The sequence below is a fragment of the Schistocerca serialis genome, chromosome 4 (genome assembly GCF_023864345.2).
Source record: "Schistocerca serialis cubense isolate TAMUIC-IGC-003099 chromosome 4, iqSchSeri2.2, whole genome shotgun sequence".
Lineage (NCBI taxonomy): Eukaryota > Metazoa > Arthropoda > Insecta > Orthoptera > Acrididae > Schistocerca > Schistocerca serialis.
Genome location: NC_064641.1, coordinates 204011406 through 204033466, shown reverse-complemented (window position 1 = coordinate 204033466; position 22061 = coordinate 204011406). Strand labels below are relative to the sequence as shown.

Genomic DNA, 22061 nt, shown 5'->3' with positions numbered 1-22061 from the left:
TGAGCTCTTCCATTCTCGACACCAAATTTACCTCAGCATGAGGACACTACTGTACTGAAACGGAGTCTTAGTCTTCTGGAGAGCCTCCAATTGGTTGTTGCAGATTTCTGCGTGAGCCGTTGCTAATGTACGTGGTATCGATTCGCGTTGGCGACCTTCATGCAATATGACAACTATTTCCACCTCTGGAGAAAATACAGAGTAGATAAAGTGCATGCCTACTTTCTGATATCATGAATTAGGCACCAGAACTTCCCTCTGACATCGAGGTTGTTCCGGCACCTCCTAAAAATAGGTGAACTAGTCTGAACCATCTTAGTTGGACATCCCATAACGTTCTCTTTTCGCACAAGCGTACCTTCTCCAGTGAAGTGAAGTGTAATTACCATAATTATCGCACCAATTCCGGACATTCTTGATGGAACTACTACCTGCAAAAAGCAACTATCGCTCTCTGAGACAGAAGCGCTGTCTCATTCTCCCTCGCCTTTATAAAAGACATGCGTACACTATTTACGGTTGTACATCTATATTTCGTAACAGTGCCTCGGATCTCACGCAGTCATATAGTAAACCCAGAAAACATAACACCTCTTAATTAACACCAACAGAATAAATTAACAATATAAGCCTAGTAGTTTCCAACAGTCAGACCTACTTCACCCATTACTCATAAACTATGGTGTACCCCACTTTACACTGTTACTCATCGATACGATGTAAGTGCATACAGTACTTCACGTATACTTTATTCATCTTTTCTTATTTCCTTCCGTAAATTTAATGCACTCTACTGGCAATGAAGACTGCATGAATAAATTTGAAGAACTAAACTAACAACGGAGGGTGATAAACACACAACTGGTGTACCATGTTCATATGACTCTAGAGTGACTAATAAAAAGCTTGTTATTCTGAACAAGGAATCTAGTGCTTCAAACAAGAACTTCTACAAGAGTGATGTATGTACCACCAGCGACGAAAAGTCACGGCAAATGGGTTGTCACAAAAGCAGTATAGATACTGACTGCAGTATTAATAACGAGGTATAGTGTATTGAAGGACGTAAATAGCGTCATCGCAGCTGCTGGAATTGCGAAACAGGGAACAGAAACAAGCGCTGTCCTAGAATATGTCAGCCAAAACGAAATAATACTGCAAGAAAACAATCATGTTGTGTGTTTAAGTGGCTCGAACGTTGTGGCTTCTAATAAGCAGATGCTTGTATTGTGGGTATAAAGAGGTTCTTGAAACATAACAAATCAAAAAATTCAATTGTTATTACAATACCCCATCGACACTATGTAGCTTTAAGTTATTGTTTCAACACAGAAGTACACAAAACAAACGCCTGGGATCATACAACTTCGTTCACAGTATGATAGTTGTGACGTTATAGATATAGGCGATACTTATCGATATTTGCATGCGAAATATGTGTCACATTTGCATTACAAAGGGAAACTTTTTGTGCGAGCAAGTTAACAGAACAATTGAGAAAAGACACGAAACAAATAAAAGGATGGGTTAGACGAAGTGTACAGTCGAGGAGGATCCAGTCGCTTTTCTAAAGAAAACTGTAAATGTTTAGTTCCACAGTCATCACAGAGTACAAACATTTCAAGTAAGAAGCAGGTTCCTAATCGCTTAGAGAGAAAGTAAAACAAATGCAAATTACTTACCTTCATGCAAGTCAACATTTGCAGTATTATAAATAAATTAATAGACTGTTTTTGTAAGATAAAAAATAGGATTACTTTGTGTCTCAGAACAGTGGCTTAAGGAAATTTTTTCACACCTAATGAGTACGTTCTGGCAGCTATAATGAGCAGGAATGGGAGAGAAAATAGGGTTGCAATAATTATCATACGATACATAAAAGTTTCTAAAATAGTTGTAAGCTCATACTCTGAATTAAATTGAGAATTTAGTTGCATAAGAGTGATAGAACAGAATATCATAATTGTCAGTTTGTATAGATCTCCAAACAGTGATGTTAATTTATTTTTTGAGAAATTTGAAGAAATTATGAGAAAAACTAAAAACTAATATTGCAGTATGTGCTGACTTCAACATAAAGTTGATCAGCTCAAACCAGCTCAACTCAAAAATATTATTAAACTTACTCAGATCATTAAGGCAATGTTGGACTAACAACAGCCCAACATGTTGGAATGCATGTTTGGACAACATTGTAGTTAATTTGTCAAGAAACCTATACATTGTTAGCATAGCAGATGAATAATTTGCAGAACATTATCCACTACTCCTCACATACCACTATGAACAACCAGATAGTGATTATGTGCCTACAAATAAGAAGCCAAGCACGACATGAGTTAGAGGTCAGAAAGAGGAATGTATTAAGTAATTCACAGACTGCCTCAGAAACACAAACTGGGACTTTGTTTATGAAGATGATGTAGATAAATCATCTGTAGAAACTCTCTTCAATAAAATCTTGAAGATGTATGTTGATTTATGGTACTCTTGCTAACCACCGAAAAGAAACAGTTCTAAACCAAACGAAAATGTCAAAAGCTTAAATAGCCACTGATGATGTTGCTAGTATTAGGGATAAAATTCTTTCACTATACAAGATGTGTAAAATTAATTGCAAAGATTGTATGGAGCAGTATGACATACTTCATAAAGTTTACCTGAAATGTAAAAAAATATTATGAGGCAGAACTTATGCTTGTCAAACAAGTTGCCTATGAAAATTACATAGCAGGATCTCCAAACATATATATAGCTCCCTTGCGTTGTTGTTGTGGTCTTCAGTCCTGAGACTGGTTTGATGCAGCTCTCCATGCTACTCTATCTTGTGCAAGCTTTTTCATCTCCCAGTACCTACTGCAACCTACATCCTTCTGAATCTGCTTAGTGTATTCATCTCTTGGTCTCCCTCTGCGATTTTTACCCTCCACGCTGCCCTCCAATACTAAATTGCTGATCCCTTGATGCCTCAGAACATGTCCTACCAACGAATCCCTTCTTCTGGTCAAGTTGTGCCACAAACTTCTCTTCTCCCCAATCCTATTCAATACTTCCTCATTAGTTATGTGATCTACCCATCTAATCTTCAGCATTCTTCTGTAGCATCACATTTCAAAAGCTTCTATTCATTTCTTGTCCAAACTATTTACCGTCCATGTTTCACTTCCATACATGGCTACACTCCATACAAATACTTTCAGAATTGACTTCCTGACACTTAAATCTATACTTGATGTTGACAAATTTCTCTTCTTCAGAAACGCTTTCCTTGCCATTGCAAGTCTACATTTTATATCCTCTCTATGTCGAACATCATCAGTTATTTTCCTCCCAAAATAGCAAAACTCCTTTACTACTTTAAGTGTCTCATTTCCTAATCTAATTCCCTCAGCATCACCCGTCTTAATTCGACTACATTCCATTATCCTCGCTTTGCTTTTGTTGGTGTTCATCTTATATCCTCCTTTCGAGACACTATCCATTCCATTCAACTGCTCTTCCAAGTCCTTTGCTGTCTCTGACAGAATTACAATGTCATTGGCGAACCTCAAAGTTTTTATTTCTTCTCCATGGATTTTAATACCTACTCCGAATTTTTCTTTTGTTTCCTTTACTGCTTGCTCAATATATAGATTGAATAACATCTGGGAGAGACTACAACCCTGTCTCACTCCCTTCCCAACCACTGCTTCCCTTTCATGTCCCTCGACTCTTATAACTGCCATCTGGTTTCTGTACAAATTGTAAATAGCCTTTCGCTCCCTGTATTTTACGCTTGCCACCTTTAGAATTTCAAAGAGAGTATTCCAGTCAACATTGTCAAAAGCTTTCTCTAAGTCTACAAATGCTAGAAACGTAGGTTTGCCTTTCCTTAATCTTTCTTCTAAGATAAGTCGTAAGGTCAGTATTGCCTCACGTGTTCAAATATTTCTACGGAATCCAAACTGATCTTCCCCGAGGTCGGCTTCTACTAGTTTTTCCATTCGTCTGTGGAGAATTCGTCTTTGTATTTTGCAGCTGTGCCTTATTAAACTGATTGTTCGGTAATTTTTACATCTGTCAAAACCTGCTTTCTTTGGGATTGGAATTATTATATTATTCTTGAAGTCTGAGGGTATTTCGCCTGTTTCATACATCTTGCTCACCAGATGGTAGAGTTTTGTCAGGACTGGCTCTCCCAAGGCTGTCAGTAGTTCCAAAGAAATGTTGTCTACTCCGGAGGCCTTGTTTCGACTCAGGTCTTTCAGTGCTCTGTCAAACTCTTCACGCAGTTTTGTATCTCCCATTTCAGCTTCATCTACATGCTCTTCCATTTCCTGGGGTATTATAACATAAAAATAAACTTACACCCAAATTAAAGAAGTTCTCCTGGAGCCAAAAGAGCTCAATAAATACTTTACTACCATAGTAAATGAATTAAACTCTAAAAGAAACCAGTCGAGAGACATGGGCTGCTACTGGTTATGTTACTACACAATAACAAGAACGATACATATTATTTGCAAACCATAGCTTTTGTTATGAATAAATGTCTTGAATTTGGAGTTTTCCCTGACCAGCTCAAAATTTCAGAAGTTATACCTATAAACAAAAAGCGGGAAACGTATCTACCTGAGAACCACAGGCCAGTGGCTACTGTTACAATTTTTTCCAAATTCATTGAAGCAATTTTTCGTATACAACTTTGTAACTCCTTTGAAAAACAAAACCTTCTGTGTAGTAGACAGCATGGGTTTCGGCAAGGAAAAAATAGTAGTTATGCCGTCCTTGAAATTGTTACTCAGACATTAACTGGAACTGAAAATAAGAATAGCGTCTTTCTTGTGCTAAGTGATTTCAGTAAGGATTGTGACTGTATCCCCTAAGACACATTATTAACCAAACTACGGAATCCAGAATGCGATTTTCACTCTGCAGCGGGGTGTGCGCTGATATGAAAGTTCCTGGCAGATTAAAACTGTGTGCCGGACCGAGACTCGAACTCGGGATCTTTGCCTTTTGCGGGAAAGTGCTCTGCCGTCTGAGCTACCCAAGCACGCCTCACGCCCTATCCTCACAGCTTCACTCTGCCAGTACTTCGTCTCCTACCTTCCAAACTTTACAGAAGCTGCCTTCTGAACATCCCCCGGGCTGTAGCTAAGCCATGTTTCCGCAATGTCCTTTCTTTCAGGAGTGCTAGTTCTGCATGGTTCGCAGAAAAGCTTCTTTTAAGTTTGGAAGGTAGAAGACGAGGAACTGGCAGAAGTGAAGCTGTGAGGACGGGATGTAAGTCGTGCTTGGGTAGCTCGGATCGTAGAGCACTTGCCCGCGGAAGGCAAATTAAAGGAAACTCATTAGTCTGGAATTAATATATATATTGCAAGCAGTCAGATCGGTCTGACGGAGGAGATAGAGAAGATCCAAAGAAGAGCGGCGCGTTTCGTCACAGGGTTATTTGGTAACCGTGATAGCGTTACGGAGATGTTTAATAAACTCAAGTGGCAGACTCTGCAAGAGAGGCGCTCTGCATCGCGGTGTAGCTTGCTCGCCAGGTTTCGAGAGGGTGCGTTTCTGGATGAGGTATCGAATATATTGCTTCCCCCTACTTATACCTCCCGAGGAGATCACGAATGTAAAATTAGAGAGATTAGAGCGCGCACGGAGGCTTTCAGACAGTCGTTCTTCCCGCGAACCATACGCGACTGGAACAGGAAAGGGGGGTAATGACAGTGGCACGTAAAGTGCCCTCCGCCACACACCGTTGGGTGGCTTGCGGAGTATAAATGTAGATGTAGATGTAGATGCAAAGGTCCCGGGTTCGAGTCTCGGTCCGGCACACAGTTTTAATGTGCTAGGTAGTTTCAAACTACAGTATTATGGAAAAATAATACAGCACTAGAAATACTTAATTATTATCTAAATAACAGGAGGAAATTTATGTCAACTCGAAGTGAGCATTCCTACGTGAAGAAAATCACTTCTGGTGTACGTCAGGATCTGTCCTTGGACTGTTCTTTTTCATTGTTGCAATTAGTGATCTTCCACATTATATTGTGCTTCAGTCAGTTATCTGCTACGCGGGCGCCACAATGTTAATCACCACACATCGAGATAGGTTAAGGTTACGCCAAAAGTCACAGGGCACCCTTTCCTCAACACTAAACTGTTTCACATCTTACAACTACTGTGCAATAAAACCCAGCACTATATAAAGACATAGAGGCCAAATTTGTAAAACTGCTTGCAATATATATATTAATTCCAGACTAATGAGTTTCCTTTAATTTACATTTGTGGTCACAATCTTTTCTGTTTAACAGATTACCGGTTTCGGTCTTTTCTTTTTCATTGTTGCAATTAGTGATCTTCTACATTATATTGTCCGCCCCAGTAGCTGAGTGGTCAGCGTGACGGATTGCCGTCCTCTGGGCCCGGGTTCGATTCCCGGCTGGGTCGGAGATTTTCTCCGCTCAGGGACTGGGTGTTGTGTTGTGTTCATCATCATTTCATCCCCATCCGGCGTGCAGGTCGCCCAATGTGGCGCCGAATGTAATAAGACCTGCGATATGGCGGCCGGACCTGCCCCGCGAGGGGCCTCCCGGCCAATGACGCCAAACGCTCATTTCCATACATTATATTGTGCTTCAGTCAGTTATCTGCTACGTGGGCGCCACAATGTTAATCACCACACATCGAGATAGGTTAAGGTTATGCCAAAAGTCACAGGACACCCTTTCCTCAACACTAAACTGTTTCACATCTTATACACTACTGTGCAATAAAACGCAGCACTATATAAAGACATAGAGGCCAAATTTGTAAAACTGCTTGCAATATATATATTAATTCCAAACTAATGAGTTTCCTTTAATTTACATTTGTGGTCACAATCTTTTCTGTTTAACGGATTACCGGTTTCGGTCTTTAATGACCATCATCAGATCTGTCTAATAAAATCAAAGTCCAAATGCACTGCACTTTGATTTTATTAGACAGATCCGATGATGGTCATTAAAGACCGAAACCGGTAATCTGTTAAACAGAAAAGATTGCTACCATAGACGTAAATTAAAGGAAACGGATTACATATATGGGTCACTGTGTTTTTTCGCAACGATGTCGCAGCTTGTGAAATCCAAACTAATGTGTCAACTCCATATTAATTATGTCTGCAGAAAGATATCAAGGGTGTCCTATCTCATATGGAAATAATCCAATATAGTAAGAAAGGAATATTTCAGAATTGCTTACTTTGGACTTTTTCAATCTCACATATACTATGGGCTGTTGTTATGTGGTTACTAATATCAAGTCAATGATGTATCATTGATTCAAAAAAAGGTGCTATGAATAATGATTAAGACTCGTCCAAGGGAACACTGCCGCCCTTTATTCGATAAGACCAAAATAAGAACAGTAATAAAATCCTTATATCCATGCTTCACTGGTAGAGGCAAACAACAACATAGCAGATTTCGACACCCGAGTGAACATACACTATCATGACACTAGAAATAACACGAGATTGACATTTCTAGACATAGGCTGACAGAAACGGCAACTCTCACAAAGTGAACTGTTTGAAATTTTTTAATAAACTATCACATTCTGCAATGAATACACCTTCCAATAACTTTAAAAATAAGTTGTATAAATGGTTAAAAAGCAATTCATTCTGAAGTTCAAGAGAATTCTTGGATACTAGTAGTCTAAGAATTGGGTTTCACGATAAGGATTACAATTCTGCACAATAGGTTAATATAGGATAAATTATTTGCACATGCATTGTGAACAGTAATTAATATAGTGATAGGTGTTATATATCAGTGTGAAGCCCATTACGATACATGTGGTCAAGGGATAATAGAAAAGCTAAATCATGCCAACACTTGCGGCAGAGTATCTGCAGCACTCTTAAGTGGCGTAACACGTTCTACATGTACAGTTTAATTCCTTGCTGGTAGCTGAAATTTCTGATTACTTGGAGATGTTATTTCGATGATCTGGTAAGGTCTAATGGATCTCGTCAGAATCTTCTTTGTTTTACCTTTTGGCGTGTAGAAACTCATCTGTAAGACCCACTGATCGATTCTGTACTGTCGTATCATCTGGTTGAAGTGATCGCTGTATCAAGCATAAATCTACAGATACCAGTCTTTGAAAGCTGGCCGCTACTTTGACCTACGTCAGTAAGGGGCCTGAAGATGGAGTAACGTTTGTGCAGATAAAACAACAATTCGAATGTTGAATGTATGAAAGGTTTTTTTGAATGGACATTCTATAATCCTTTCCAGTCAATGTTTGGTTCTGTTGGTGGTTTCCCACCTCTGGTTCAGTGAAGAAGGGGCCAGCACTCAAGGTCTGGCGTCTGTAGATTGTTGACACAGACATACCTCATCACTTTCCATAAAATAATAATCGAAAGAATCGCTGTGTCAAAAATGTATGGATATCAGTCACTGGATGCTGGTTTCTATTTTGTCTGGACCAGAGGTGGGAACCTTCCTACGCGTCGGTCAGGGGCCTGAAGATGGCGTAATGTATCACCGAAACTGGTTGCTCAAATAAAATAACAACTGGAAATTTAGACCGCTGAAAGATGTTGCCCGCATCTCATGGTCGTGCGGTAGCGTTCTCGCTTCCCACGCCCGGGTTTCCGGGTTCGATTCCCGGCGGGGTCAGGGATTTTCTCTGCCTCGTGATGGCTGGGTGTTGTGTGATGTCCTTAGGTTAGTTAGGTTTAAGTAGTTCTAAGTTCTAGGGGACTGATGACCATAGATGTTAAGTCCCATAGTGCTCAGAGCCATTTTTGGAAGATGTTTTTATTCGAGATTCTATACTGAATCGCCGAGGACCCGCAAGCATGTATATAAAGATTGACATACAGGGAATTGGTTTCGTTCGACTGCTTGGAGACCATTTGGAGTGATTCATAGACTTCATGTTCCCAAATGATGGAATTTTTATGCATGACAATGTGCTATTTCAGCGGGCCACAGCTGTTCGTGATTGCTTTGGAGAACATTCTGGACAATTTGAACGAATGATTTGGGCACCCATGGAACATTTATGGGGAATAATCGAGAGTTCACTTCGTGCAGAGAGTACTGCGCCTGCAGCACTTTCGCTGTTACGGGCGGCTGTAGAGGCAGCATGGCTCAATATATCTGCAGGAGACTTCCAACGACTGGTTGAGGCCAAGCCACGTCGAGCAGCTGAGCACGTTACATGATTTCGTTTTTTCAATGCTTTCTTTGTGACTGGGCCGCTTTTATGGCGTGAAGTGTCTTTCTCTGGTGTTTGCAAACCTGCTATAGCATCTTTTCTGATGAAATAGCGTTATGCCATGTGAAGTTGTCCCAATATATTTCCACTGTGGAGATGTTAGTGATCGAAACCTAATGTTAATTAATATACTGTGAGACAGCCCAGTTTTATGTAATAAAACAGGTAGCTTGTCCATCACTTTATTTTCCCATTAAGGTTTAAGTCCATCACCTAATGATTTCTTGGAACTGAATACAAGGAAATTATGAAGTCTATGAAACGCTTAAAAAAATCTTCATAGATAAATGGCTAAACATAACATAATAGATGGTAGAGTACATAAACAACATTCTAGGAAAGCGGTGACAGTAATTTAGTTTGAATAGCCGTCGAGAGGGGCACCACTGATCATAGTTTTAGACAATGGTGCCGATCCAGGCAGAGAAAGCATTTTGTGTTCTAGAATTTGGCCGTTGCCAGTCGGCAGTGTAAGTAAAAAGACCTTTCCATTCACAGGTTTTAACAAGATACCACCAATTAACTAGGGCACTGTAAAGTGGCACATGAAATTCTAAGTTGTATGATATAAAATGTTCTGGCTGACCAGGCTAGTAATAACAGACAGTGGACCGTGTGAGGGACGTGATACTGCGAATGTCCATAAAGCTTACCTGTAGAGCTAGTGCACACCTCAACTTCCCTCAGCCAACGAGACTATGAGACTGAAACGTTGCCACCTCGCTCGATAGGCTGTGTCGTGGATGAAGGACAGCTTTTATGTTCCACATCTAGCAGCACAGAAACTCGAAGCTTTCTGACACCGTATCGCAATAACTATTCATACCGTCACGAGTGACATACAGCGACGGGTCTCAGTGGAATGGGACTATCGGTCTAAACCTGTGTCGTGAGACGAAGGGTGGACACTCAGCTCACTTATAAACATTGTACAAAAATTTTGAGAATTTGTCATCCACACACTGTATCATTTGTTTCGTTGGTATTGGGTATTTATCTTTCAGATTCTTTCAAATTTATAATTACCCACATTTGTCACTTCCTTCACTACGTCTTCAGGCCACGAATGGCCTACCGGGACCATCCGACAGCCGTGTCATCCTGAGTGGAGGATGCGGATGGGAGGGGCGTGTGGTCAACACACCGCACTCCCGGTCGTTATGATGGTATTCATGACCGAAGCCGCTACTATTCCGGCGAGTAGCTCCTCAATTGGCATCAAGAGGCTGAGTGCACCCCGAAAAATGGCAACAGTGTATGGCGGCCTGGATGGTCACCCATCCAATTGCCGACCACGCCCGACAGCGCTTAACTTCGGTGGTCTCACGGGAACCGTTGTATCCACTGCGGCAAGGGTCACTTCCTTCTCTGATTGTAAATTTCAAGAAGTCTGAATTTTTCCATGGTTTCTTTCATGTTGTTTTCATTCTATCCGCGTGCTGACTTGTCCATCAGTTAAAGAGCAAAATCGTTAAAATATAAGTTGTTTAGCCACTTGTGTGTGGCTGTGTGTGTGTGTGTGTGTGTGTGTGTGTGTGTGTGTGTGTGTGTGTGTGTGTGTGTGTTTGTGTATTCCTAATGGACGAAGCTGCTGTGGTCATCGGTCCCTAGGTGCTTAGACTTACTCACTACTTAAACTAATTTAAGCGAACTTACGCTAAGAACAACACACACACTCATGCCCGAGGGAGTACTCGAACCACCGGCGGGATGGGCCGCGCAGTACGTGACAGCGCCGCAAACCGCGCGGCCACTCCGTGCGACTGTGCCACACGTTGGCCCGGTACAATGGAAAATTCTTTTGACCGATATGATCCGGTCATACTGCTGTGTTAATTTAACATTCCTATCATTAATATTTGGGATAGATGTTTTCATAGTCTACAATACAGAGAACAATATCTGATATATCTAAATGTATAATAAACATGAAATATTTCTTACGGTACTTGCGAAGAAGACACTTACTCCTTAGTGAAGTTCTTCCACTGGAAAACTTACGAAGGCGCGCTGAAACGTAATACCACCGAATATTTATGTGATAATTCTTAAAGCTTTTTAAACAAAGCAAATGTTATTAACATTCTACATATTTATTCTTCATGTCTGCATACCTATTTGTCAACCTAGTCACCCTGGCGACGAACACATTTCTCCCAACGAGAGACCAGTTTCTTAATACCTTCAGTGTAGAATGTTTGACTTTGTTGACGGAACGAGCCGGCCGCGGTGGCCGAGCAGTTCTAGGCGCTTCAGTCCGGAACCGCGCGACTGCTACGGTTGCAGGTTCGAATCCTGCCTCGGGCATGGATGTGTGTGATGTCCTTAGGTTAGTTAGGTTTAAGTACTTCTAAGTTCTAGGGGACTGATGACCTGAAATGTTAGGTCCCATAGTGCTCAGAGCCATTTGACGGAGTCACAACCTCACCTCTACTTGTATCACATCATCGCTGTTGAAGGGAAGTCCTCGAAGGTGTTTCGGAGACCGATTAAAATTGTTTGGGGCAAGTCAGGACATCATGGGGGACGATCGATGACATTGATCCCAAGGCGTCGGATTATTACAGATGTCGCAGAGCTCGTGTGAGGTGTGGCATTGTCATACTGAAGGAGAGTTTGCTCCATGTGTGGACGAACTCTTCGAATTCGAAACATGATTACAATGGACGGTTTCTCACGCAGCGACATCGATACACTAGACACCGCCACATTACAATCTACGATTCGGAGCCCTCTAGCGACAGAAGGCTGCAAATATATAGATACAAAGAATGAAGATGAAGAATGTTAGTAACGTTTTGTTTCATTTAAAAAGTTTTCACATAAAAAAATTCGGCGGCATTGCTTCCCAGCATGCACTCGTGCTAGGATCAGGTAAGTTGTAGTCGCTCCAAAACGCACAGTTGTTTCAAAACAATATCACATAATTCTTCAGTCCGAAAAATTTCGAGACTGCAGTAATAAAAAATAGAGAAACGTTAAGATGGTGGTTTTAATGCTTCGGATGTTCTAGATAGTCTCTCCCATGTGAGTGCAACACACAGGACATTTATACAGTCGTGTAAAAGTGTCAGAAAAGTCCTTCAACTCGCTCGTCGCATTGGTCTGCAGGTCGCAGCGTTGACCCTGTATGTGAGTTTCTGCACATTGTCGTTTTGTGGTAGGTGCATATTGATAACACCAAATGTCTTCACCTGTGATTATTTTCTCCTGAAAAAGTTTAAAATACCGGGTGATCAAAAAGTCAGTATAAAGTTGAAAACGTAGTAAACCACGGAATAATGTAGATAGAGAGGTAAAAATTGACACACATGCTTGGAATGACATGGGGTTTTATTAGAACAAAAAAAAAAAAAAAAACAATGGTCGCAAAATGTCCGACAGATGGCACTGGACAGCAAAACCGCTACCGTGACGGATGAGAGGTACGCCGATCTGTTACAGAATCGCATGATCCCCAGCCTGACTGATAAACACCTGCTGGAACGTACGATGTTTATGCAGGATGGTGCTCCACCCCATGTTGCCAGACGCATGAAACATCTCTTGCGCGCGTCGTTTGGTGATCATCGTGTGCTCAGCCGCCACTCTCGTCATGCCTGGCCTCCTAGGTTCCCAGGCCTCAGTCCGAGCGATTATTGGCCTTGGGGTTGGTTACCTGAAGTCGCAAGTGTATCGTGATCGACCAACATCTCTAGGGATGCTGAAAGACAACATCCGACGCTAATGCCTCACCATAACTCCGGACATGCTTTACAGTGCTGTTCAAAACATTATTCCTCGACTACAGCTATTGTTGAGAAATGATGGTGGACATCTTGAGCTTTCCTTGTAAAGAACATCATCTTTACTTTGTCTTACTTTGTTATGCTAATTATTGCTATTCTGATCAGCTGAAGCGCCATCTGTCGGCCATTTTTTGGACTTCTGTATTTTTCGGTTCTAATAAAACCCCATGTCATTCCAAGCATGTGTGTCAGTTTTTACCTCTCTATCTACATTATTCCGTAATTTATTCAGTTTTCAAATGTATACTGAATTTTTGATCACCCAGTACGTTGTGATTTTCTGTCAAGACGCAACAGGCCTTCACACACTTTTACTTTTGTTTAGAGGTCATGGTGTGTGTGGGATAAACATTGCTCATTTCTCTCTTCTTCTAAACATTCTCCATAATGTCTTTAACGCTTGATTTAGAGATGTTGTTCTATCGGAATTTGTGTTATATTGACGTTGATACAACAAGGCCGCACGTCTCCTGTTTGACACTGCCTGCTCACAAATACTGGTCGAGTGCTCATCTGTTGCTTACATTTGTTACTTCAGGCTGCCACCGCAGGTATTGCGCTGGAGTTTCTTACACGCCAGGAATAAAATGGACCTCTCATATTTCTGGAGGGACGGTTTAAGCGGGGACGTTCATGAAAAACACACACATTACAAAAACGTACCAAAGCCACAATTTTGAAGATACGGCAGTGAAATTTTGTACCATGCTTTAAATGAAATTAATATATTTACTGTTATGTTCCTTGGATTTTATATATTTAACTTTTTTATGGAATTAAAAAAATTAAAAAAATACAATATGTACTCTTTTCTCAGAAACTACTCATAAGATTTCTGCAAAAATTTTCTCTGCTTAATCTCCTTGCACGTAGTAAACTTCTTTAATGAGGTTTTTGAATATATTGAATAGGAGTATTTTAAAAATTTCTTAACTGTAATTCTGTAAGTACAATATAAAATTCATGCAAAAATTCCGAGCATTTATTTCATATCTCAGCTTGCAAATTTACTAATGACGCAAAATTTACTGGGCATTTAGAAATAAGTATAGAGAATTCATTAATCTATCCTTCATAGATTCTGAGAAAAAGATTCATGAACTTCAAAAAAACATAATTTTCAGGAAATGCATTTTAAAGTTCAACCTAATGTTTGTATTTCTGTCACCTATTCAGAAAGCCCCAGATTTATATTCACGATTCTCTTTCATATTAAGGTTGTGGTTTCTCGTTTTCAGCCTTCTTTCCTTTACCACGTCTTCAACTATCTATGCAGCTGCAGAGAGGCACTGTAAATCTGCTTTTCTCAAGACGTCTTGAGTAAAATTTTCTATCTTAAAGCCCCTTCTCCCTAATATCTTCATCGTCTCTATGTTCCCTTCATCAAATACGACAACTGCATCCTAAGTTGCAGTTATGGCAACTGTATCAGATCAAAATATGATTTTAGGGAATCGTTTTCATTTGGGTGAATTCAGAGACTCATTTCGATTCTGGGTTTTGCCATTAAGACACTTTTTTTAAAGGTCCAGGATCGGCCACAAACTAGTAAGTGGGATTTACAACTTCCAGGATACAGTTCGGAAGCCTGTCCTTGTGAATGAGTTGTTATCACTGTGAAGCTGTAGTTGTTGAAGTGTTGCTTCAAAAAGTGGGTGGGTAGGAAGGTCGCGTCACACATTTTATTACTTTTCAGGCACTTCAGATGCGATTTCATCACTGAAGCTTTGAGAACGCATTGTCAATTAATATATATATATATATATATATATATATATATATATATATATATATATATAAATAAACAAGTAAAAGACATTTTGGTCAAAATCATGTATCTCCGAAGGAAGGCAGGAAGAAAGTTCGGGCTTAGCGTCCCGTCGACATCGAGAACATCAGAGACGGAGCACTAGCTCGAATTGTATCGAAGATGAGGAAGGCAATCGGCTGTGGCCTTCCAAAGCAACCATCCTGGCATTTGCTTGGAGCGATTTAGGTAAATCCCAAAACACCCAAATCTGGAAGGCCGAACGCGATTTTGAAGCGGTATTCTCCCGAATGCGGGTCCACTGCACCACCTCGCTTGGTGTATCTCCGAAAGTCCATGGCCGAATACTTTCAACTTTTAACACAATGTTGAATTATAATACAGGCGTGTTTTAAGTACCTATTTCTTTGATACATGATGTATAATATAAATTAAGAGTTTGTAACTTTCTGAGATATTTGGAAGAACGTTTCACTATTATTAAATTTATAAACGTTGTATGTCACATTTATTTAAAAAAAAAAACACGCATACGAAAGCCCACGCGTATTTCAGTACAACGATATGTTAGACTTTCAAAGCATTCAGTCAAAAAATTTCGGAGATTTACGATTAGGAACATTCACTGTTCTTGTGTAAGTACAAACGTCGATAACCGTTTCTTGAATTTCTCAGAAAGTTTTTCATGAATTGCATCGAAATTTTGACACATCATTGCATTCGAATGATCGCGTGTTTTTAAACAAGTACTGTAATGCCATCTGGTGTATTTGTAATAAAAAGCGAAATGTTATTAAATGTAAATGTTGTTCGTTCAAAATCGTTAATCTGCGATAGGTCTTAACCGACTGCTTTGAACTTGTGACGCAATGTTGAACTCTAATAGAGGCCTGTTTTGATGCGCCTAATTCTTTAGTGTGTGATATATAATATATGTATATCTTCTTGGAATTTTTGTAACAACATTACCCTCATATTCCTATAGTGATAATTATAAATTTATGTGTTACATGTATAAAGAAATAGATTTATAAACACGTGCACATATAGAAATGGAACGACGTGTTAAAATTTCAAAGGAACCGGTCAAAAACTTTTGGAGATTTACGATCAGGAACATCAAAATTTTCTATATAAGTACAAACGTAGATATTCGTTTCTCAAAATCTCCAATCTCCGAAAGTTTTCCATGGATGGGTTTGAAATTTTGACGCAACGTTGCATTCGAATACTCAATTGGTTTTAGTTCCTATTGGAACGTCATTTGACATGTGTCCAATTATTTGTAATAAAAAAGGAAACGTTTTACAAATATAAATGTTGATTTGTTCAGAATCGTTAATCTCCTAAAGTTCTTGACCAATTGCTTTGAATGTCTGAGATAACATTGACTTCTATTACGGGCGTGTTTTTGGGTACTTACGGAGACGATAGATAAACTCCAGTGGAAGACTCTGCTGGAGAGACGCTCAGTAGCTCGGTACGGGCTTTTGTTAAAGTTTCGAGAACATACCTTCACCGAAGAGTCAAGCAGTATATTGCTCCCTCCTACGTATATCTCGCGAAGAGACCGTGAGGATAAAATCAGAGAGATTAGAGCCCACACAGAAGCATACCGACAATCCTTCTGTCCACGAACAATACGAGCCGGCAGGTGTGGCCGCGCGGTTAAAGGCGCTTCAGTCTGGAACCGCGTGACCGCTACGGTCGCAGGTTCGGATCCTGCCTCGGGCATGGATGTGTGTGATGTCCTTAGGTTAGTTAGGTTTAATTAGTTCTAAGTTCAGAGCCATTTGAACAATACGAGACTGGAATAGAAGGAAGAACCGATGTCCGCCACACACCGTCAGGTGGCTTGCGGAGTATGGATGTAGATGTACTTAAATCTGTAATATATCTATATCTTAACACAATTAATGTATAGATATTTGTATGTAAGCTATAAAGGGAAAACATTGCAACCAAAGATCTCAAAAAGAACCTTTCCGATTCAGTTCAGATTTTTACACGTTGTATTGTATTGTATGTTAACCGTGGGCCTAGAAACGACGGAGAGGCTCCGTCCCCGCCGCAGCCGCAGCGGTCCACAACTCCACGACAACTACCGCAATCCACTTTACCCCTCCGCCACCCCACACCGAACCCAGGGTGATTGTGCGGTTCGGCCCACGACGGACCCCCCAGAGAACGTCTCACGCCAGACGACTGTATCCCCTACGTTTGCGTGGTAGAGTAATGGTGGTGTGTGCGTACGTGGAGAACTAGTTCGCGCAGCAATCGCCGACATAGTGTAACTGAGGCGGAATAAGGGGAACCAGCCCGCATTCGCCGAGGCAGATGGAAAACCGCCTAAAAACCATCCACAGACTGGCCGAATCACCGGACCTCGATACAAATCCGCCGGGCGGATTCGTGCCAGGAACGAGGCGTTCTTTCCCGCCCGGAAAGCCGTCCCTTAGATCGCACGGCCAACCGGGCGGGCTTTTTACACGTTATTGTAATAAACGTTTACACACACACACACACACACACACACACAGGGTGTTCCATTGATCGTGACCGGCCCAAATATCTCACGACATAATCGTCAAACGAAAAAACTACAAAGAACGTAACTTGAAGGAGGAAACCATGTGGCGAGCTATGTGCCGGACATCCATCATGTTGGTAGTACATCGCCATTCTGTCATGCAGTGAAACTTCTTGTAGTAACATCGGTAGGACATTACAAGGGAAATCACCACACTTTGCACCATTTAAGTTGCCATCGATCAAATGGAGGCCAACTACCCTTCCTCCCATAATGTCGTACCATACATTAATCCGGCAAGGCCGCTGATGATCCACTTGTCGCAGCCATCGTGGATTTTCCGTTGCCCAACAGTGCATATTATGTCGGTTTACGTTACCGCTGTTGTTGAATGACACTTCGTCGCTAAGTAGAATGCATGCAAAAAATGTGTCATCGTCCCGTAATTCCTCTTGTGCCCAGTGGCAGAACTGTACACGACGTTCAAAGTCGTTGCCATGCAATTCCTGGTGCATATAAATATGGTACGGGTGCAGTCGATGTTGATGTAGTATTCTCAACACCGACGTTTTCGAGATTCCCGATTCTCGCGCAATTTGTCTGCTACTGGTGTGAGGATTAGCGCGACAGCAGCTAAAACACCTACTTGGGCATCATCATTTGTTGCAGGACGTGGCTGACGTTTCACATGTGGCTGAACACTTCCTGTTTCCTTAAATAACGTAACTATCCGGCGAACGGTCCGGACACTTGGATGATACCGAGCAGCACACACAGCACACGCCTGTTCGGCATTTTGATCACAACAGCCATACACCAACACGATATCGACCTTTCCGTAATTGGTAAACGGTCTATTTTAACACGGGTAATGTATCACGAAGGAAATACCATCCGCACTGGCGGAATGTTACGTGATACCACCTAATTTACGTTTGTGGCTATAACAGTGCCGTCTATCACAAAGCGAAAAAGTGGTACAACTAAAACATTTATATTCCTTTACGTGCTACACGAATATTAATAAAAAATGGGGGTGTAAAAAAAAACGCAGCTGATATCCGCTTGACCTATGGCAGCACCATCTAGCGGGCCAACCATAGCGCCACCTGGTTTCCCCCTTTAAGCTAGACGAGTTTCGTTCTTTGTAGTTTTTTCGTTTGATGCTTACTTCGTGAGATATTTGGCCCCGTCACTATCAATGGACCACCCTGTATATACAGTTAACAAGTAGGAAAAAATCCTTATTTGCAGTAAAAATAGAAAATGCTCAAGCTAAGAGAGAGAGAGAAGGGATGATGGATAAAAGGGGGGGGGGGGGGTAGTAAACGCACATAGCAAACGAGAAGAAGGTGACGAACGGTGAGAGGGGGATGGAGGCGGAGGCGAACAAAGAAAGGGGATGGGAAGCTGGACAGACACAGGGGGGAGAAGATGACTGATAGCCAGGTTGTCATACGTATTAGAAACATGTCCTGTTTCTTTTATTTCTTTTCCATTTAAGTAGACTGAGTCACAGAAAATGTGACCGGTGCAGCTAGTTAAAAACATAATAATTTAAATGGGCTTCTTCACTGTAGTAATGCGATAGATGCTGTCATTATAACTAGAGTTTTAGGAAGAGCTCTTGTCCAATACACTCTACTTTGAGATACTCCCCGCTCAACCCCTGGGGGATCACAGATTCCCGGGTTCTATTGTCAGCCGGGTTGGGGATTTTCTCTGTCGGAGACTGGGTGTTTGTGTTGCCCTCATCATTTCATCATCAGCATCATTCGTGACAGTGACTAGATTGGACTGTGTAAAATACTGGAGTGTGTAAAGAATTGGGACATTGTACGGGTGCTGATGACAGCTCAGTTTAGCGCCCCACAAACCGAACATCATCACCATCTTCCCCTGGGTGTCTCTAAATTATATACGGAACAAAATCAGTTTGGGTTCCGTAGAAATGTTGGAACACGTGAGGCAATACTGACCCTACGACTGACCTTAGAAAATAGATTAAGGAAAGTCAACCCTACGTTTGTAGCATTTGTAGACTTAGAGAAAGCTTTTGACAATGTTGACTGGAATACTCTCTTTCAAATTCTAAAGGTGGCAGGGGTAAAATACAGGAAACGAAAGGCTATTTAAAGTTTGTAGAGACACCAGATGGCAGTTGTAAGAGTCGAGGGACATGAAAGGGAAGCAGTGGTTGGGAAGGGAGTGAGGCAGGGTTGTACCCTCTCCACGTTGTTATTCGATCTGTATATTGAGCAAGCAGTGAAGGAAACAAAAGAAAAATTCGGAGTAGGTATTAAAATCCATGGAGAAGAAATAAAAACTGTGAGGTTTGCGATGACATTGTAATTCTGTCATAGACAGCAAAGGACTTGGAAGAGCAGTAGAACGGAATGGACAGTGTCTTGAAGGGAGGATATAAGACGAAAATCAACAAAAGCAAAACGAGGATAATGGAATGTAGTCGAATTAAGTCGGGTGATGTTGAGGGAATTAGATCAGGAAATGAGACACTTAAAGTAATAAAGGAGTTTTGCTATTTGGGGAGCAAAATTACTGATGATGGTCGAAGTAGAGAGGATATAAAATGTAGACTGGCAATGGCAAGGAAAGCGTTTCTGATGAAGAGAAATTTGTTAACATCGAGTATAGATTTAAGTGTCAGGAAGCCGTTTCTGAAAGTATATGTATGAAGTGTAGCCATGTATGGAAGTGAGACATGGACGGTAACTAGTTTGGACAAGATGAGAATATAAGCTTTCGAAATGTGGTGCTACTGAAGAATGCTGAAGATTAGATGGATTGATCACATAACTAATGAGGAGGTATTGAATAGAACTGGAGAGAAGAGAAATTTGTGGCACAACTTGACTAGAAGAAGGGATCGGTTCGTAGGGCACATTCTAAGGCATCAAGGAATCACCAATTTAGTATTGGAGGACAGCGTGGTGGACAAAAATCGCAGAGGGAGACCAAGAGATGAATACACTAAACAGATTCAGAAGGATGTAGGTTGCAGTAGGTACTGTGAGATGAAGAACCTTGCACAGGATCAAGTAGCATGAAGAGCTGTATCAAACCAGTCTCAGGACTGAAGACCACAACAACAACATTCGTGTAGTAAGTAAAAAAATATGAACGTTTTAGTTGGACCACTTTTTTCACTTTGTGATATATGGCGTTGAAATGGTCACAAACATGTGGCTCACAGTTTTAGACGAACAGTTGGTTACAGGTAGGTTGTTTAAATTAAAATACAGAACGTAGGTACGTTTGAACATTTTATATCGGTTGTTACAATGTGATACATGTACTGTTGTGAACTTATCATTTCTGAGAACGCATGCTGCTACAGCGTGATTATTTGGAAATACCACATTAATGCAATAAATGTTCAAAATGATGTTCGTCAACCTCAATGCATTTGCCAATATATGTAACGACAATCCTGTCAACAGCGAGTAGTTCGCCTTTCGCAATGTTCGCACGTGGACTGACAATGCGCTGACGCATGTTGTCAGGCTTTGTCGGTGGATCACGATAGCAAATATTCTTCAACTTTCCCCATAGAAAGATATCCGGGGACGTCAGATCCGGTGAACGTGCGAGCCATGGTGTGGTGTTTCGACGACCAATCCACCTGTCATGAAATATGCTACTCAATACCGCTTCAACAGCACGAGAGCTATGTGCCGGACGTCCATCATTTTGGAAGTACATCCCAATTCTGTGATGCAATGAAACATCTTGTAGTAACTTGGGTAGAACATTACGTAGGAAATCAGCATGCATTGCACCATTTAGATTGCCATCGATAAAATGGGGACCAATTATCCTTCCTCTCATAATACCGGACCATACATTAACCCACTAAGGCCGCTCATGTTCCACTTGTCGCAGCCATCGTGGGTTTTCCGTTGCCCAATAGTGAATATTATGCCGGTTTACGTTACCGCTGTTGGTGAATGACGCTTCGTCGCTAAATAGAAAGCGTGCAAAAAATCTGTCATCGTCCCGTAATTTCTCTTGTGCTCAGTGGCAGAACTGTACACGACGTTCAAAGTCGTCGCCATGCTAGTCCTTGTGCATAGAAATATGGTACGGGTGCAATCGATGTTGATGTAGTTTTCCTAACACCGACGTTTTTGAGATTCCCGATTCTGGCGCAACTTGTCTGCTACTGATGTGCGGATTAGCGCGACAGCAGCTAAAACACCTACTTGGGCATCATCATTTGTTGCAGGTCTTGGCTGACGTTTCACATGTAGCTGAACACATCCTGTTACCTTAAATATGGTAACTATCCGGCGAACGGTACGGACACTTCGATGATGTCGTCCAGGATACCGAGAAGGATACACAGCACACGCCTGTTTGGCATATTGATCACAATAGCCATACATCAACTCGATATCGACCTTTTCCGTAATTGGTATACGGTCCATTTTAACACGGGTAATGTATCACGAAGCAAATACCGTCTGCACTGGCGAAATGTTACGTGATACCAATCTCATCTATCACAAAGCGAAAAAGGTGGTCCAAGTAAAAGATTCATATTTCTATACGCACTACACATATAAGTAATAGAAATGGTGGTTCCTATTTTAAAAAAAATTCTGTTGGTATCCGTTTCACCTATGGCAGCGCCATCTAGCGGGCCAACTATAGCGCCACCTGGTTTCCCCCTTTAAGCTAGACGAGTTTC

The 22061-nt window shown here is 41.2% G+C and overlaps 1 protein-coding gene across 1 annotated transcript in view; it reads left to right on the top strand.

Moving 5' to 3' along the window:
* Window positions 1-22061, top strand: part of LOC126474351 (dipeptidase 1-like) — a 145385-nt gene that overhangs the window by 122295 nt on the left and 1029 nt on the right. The window lies entirely within an intron of this gene.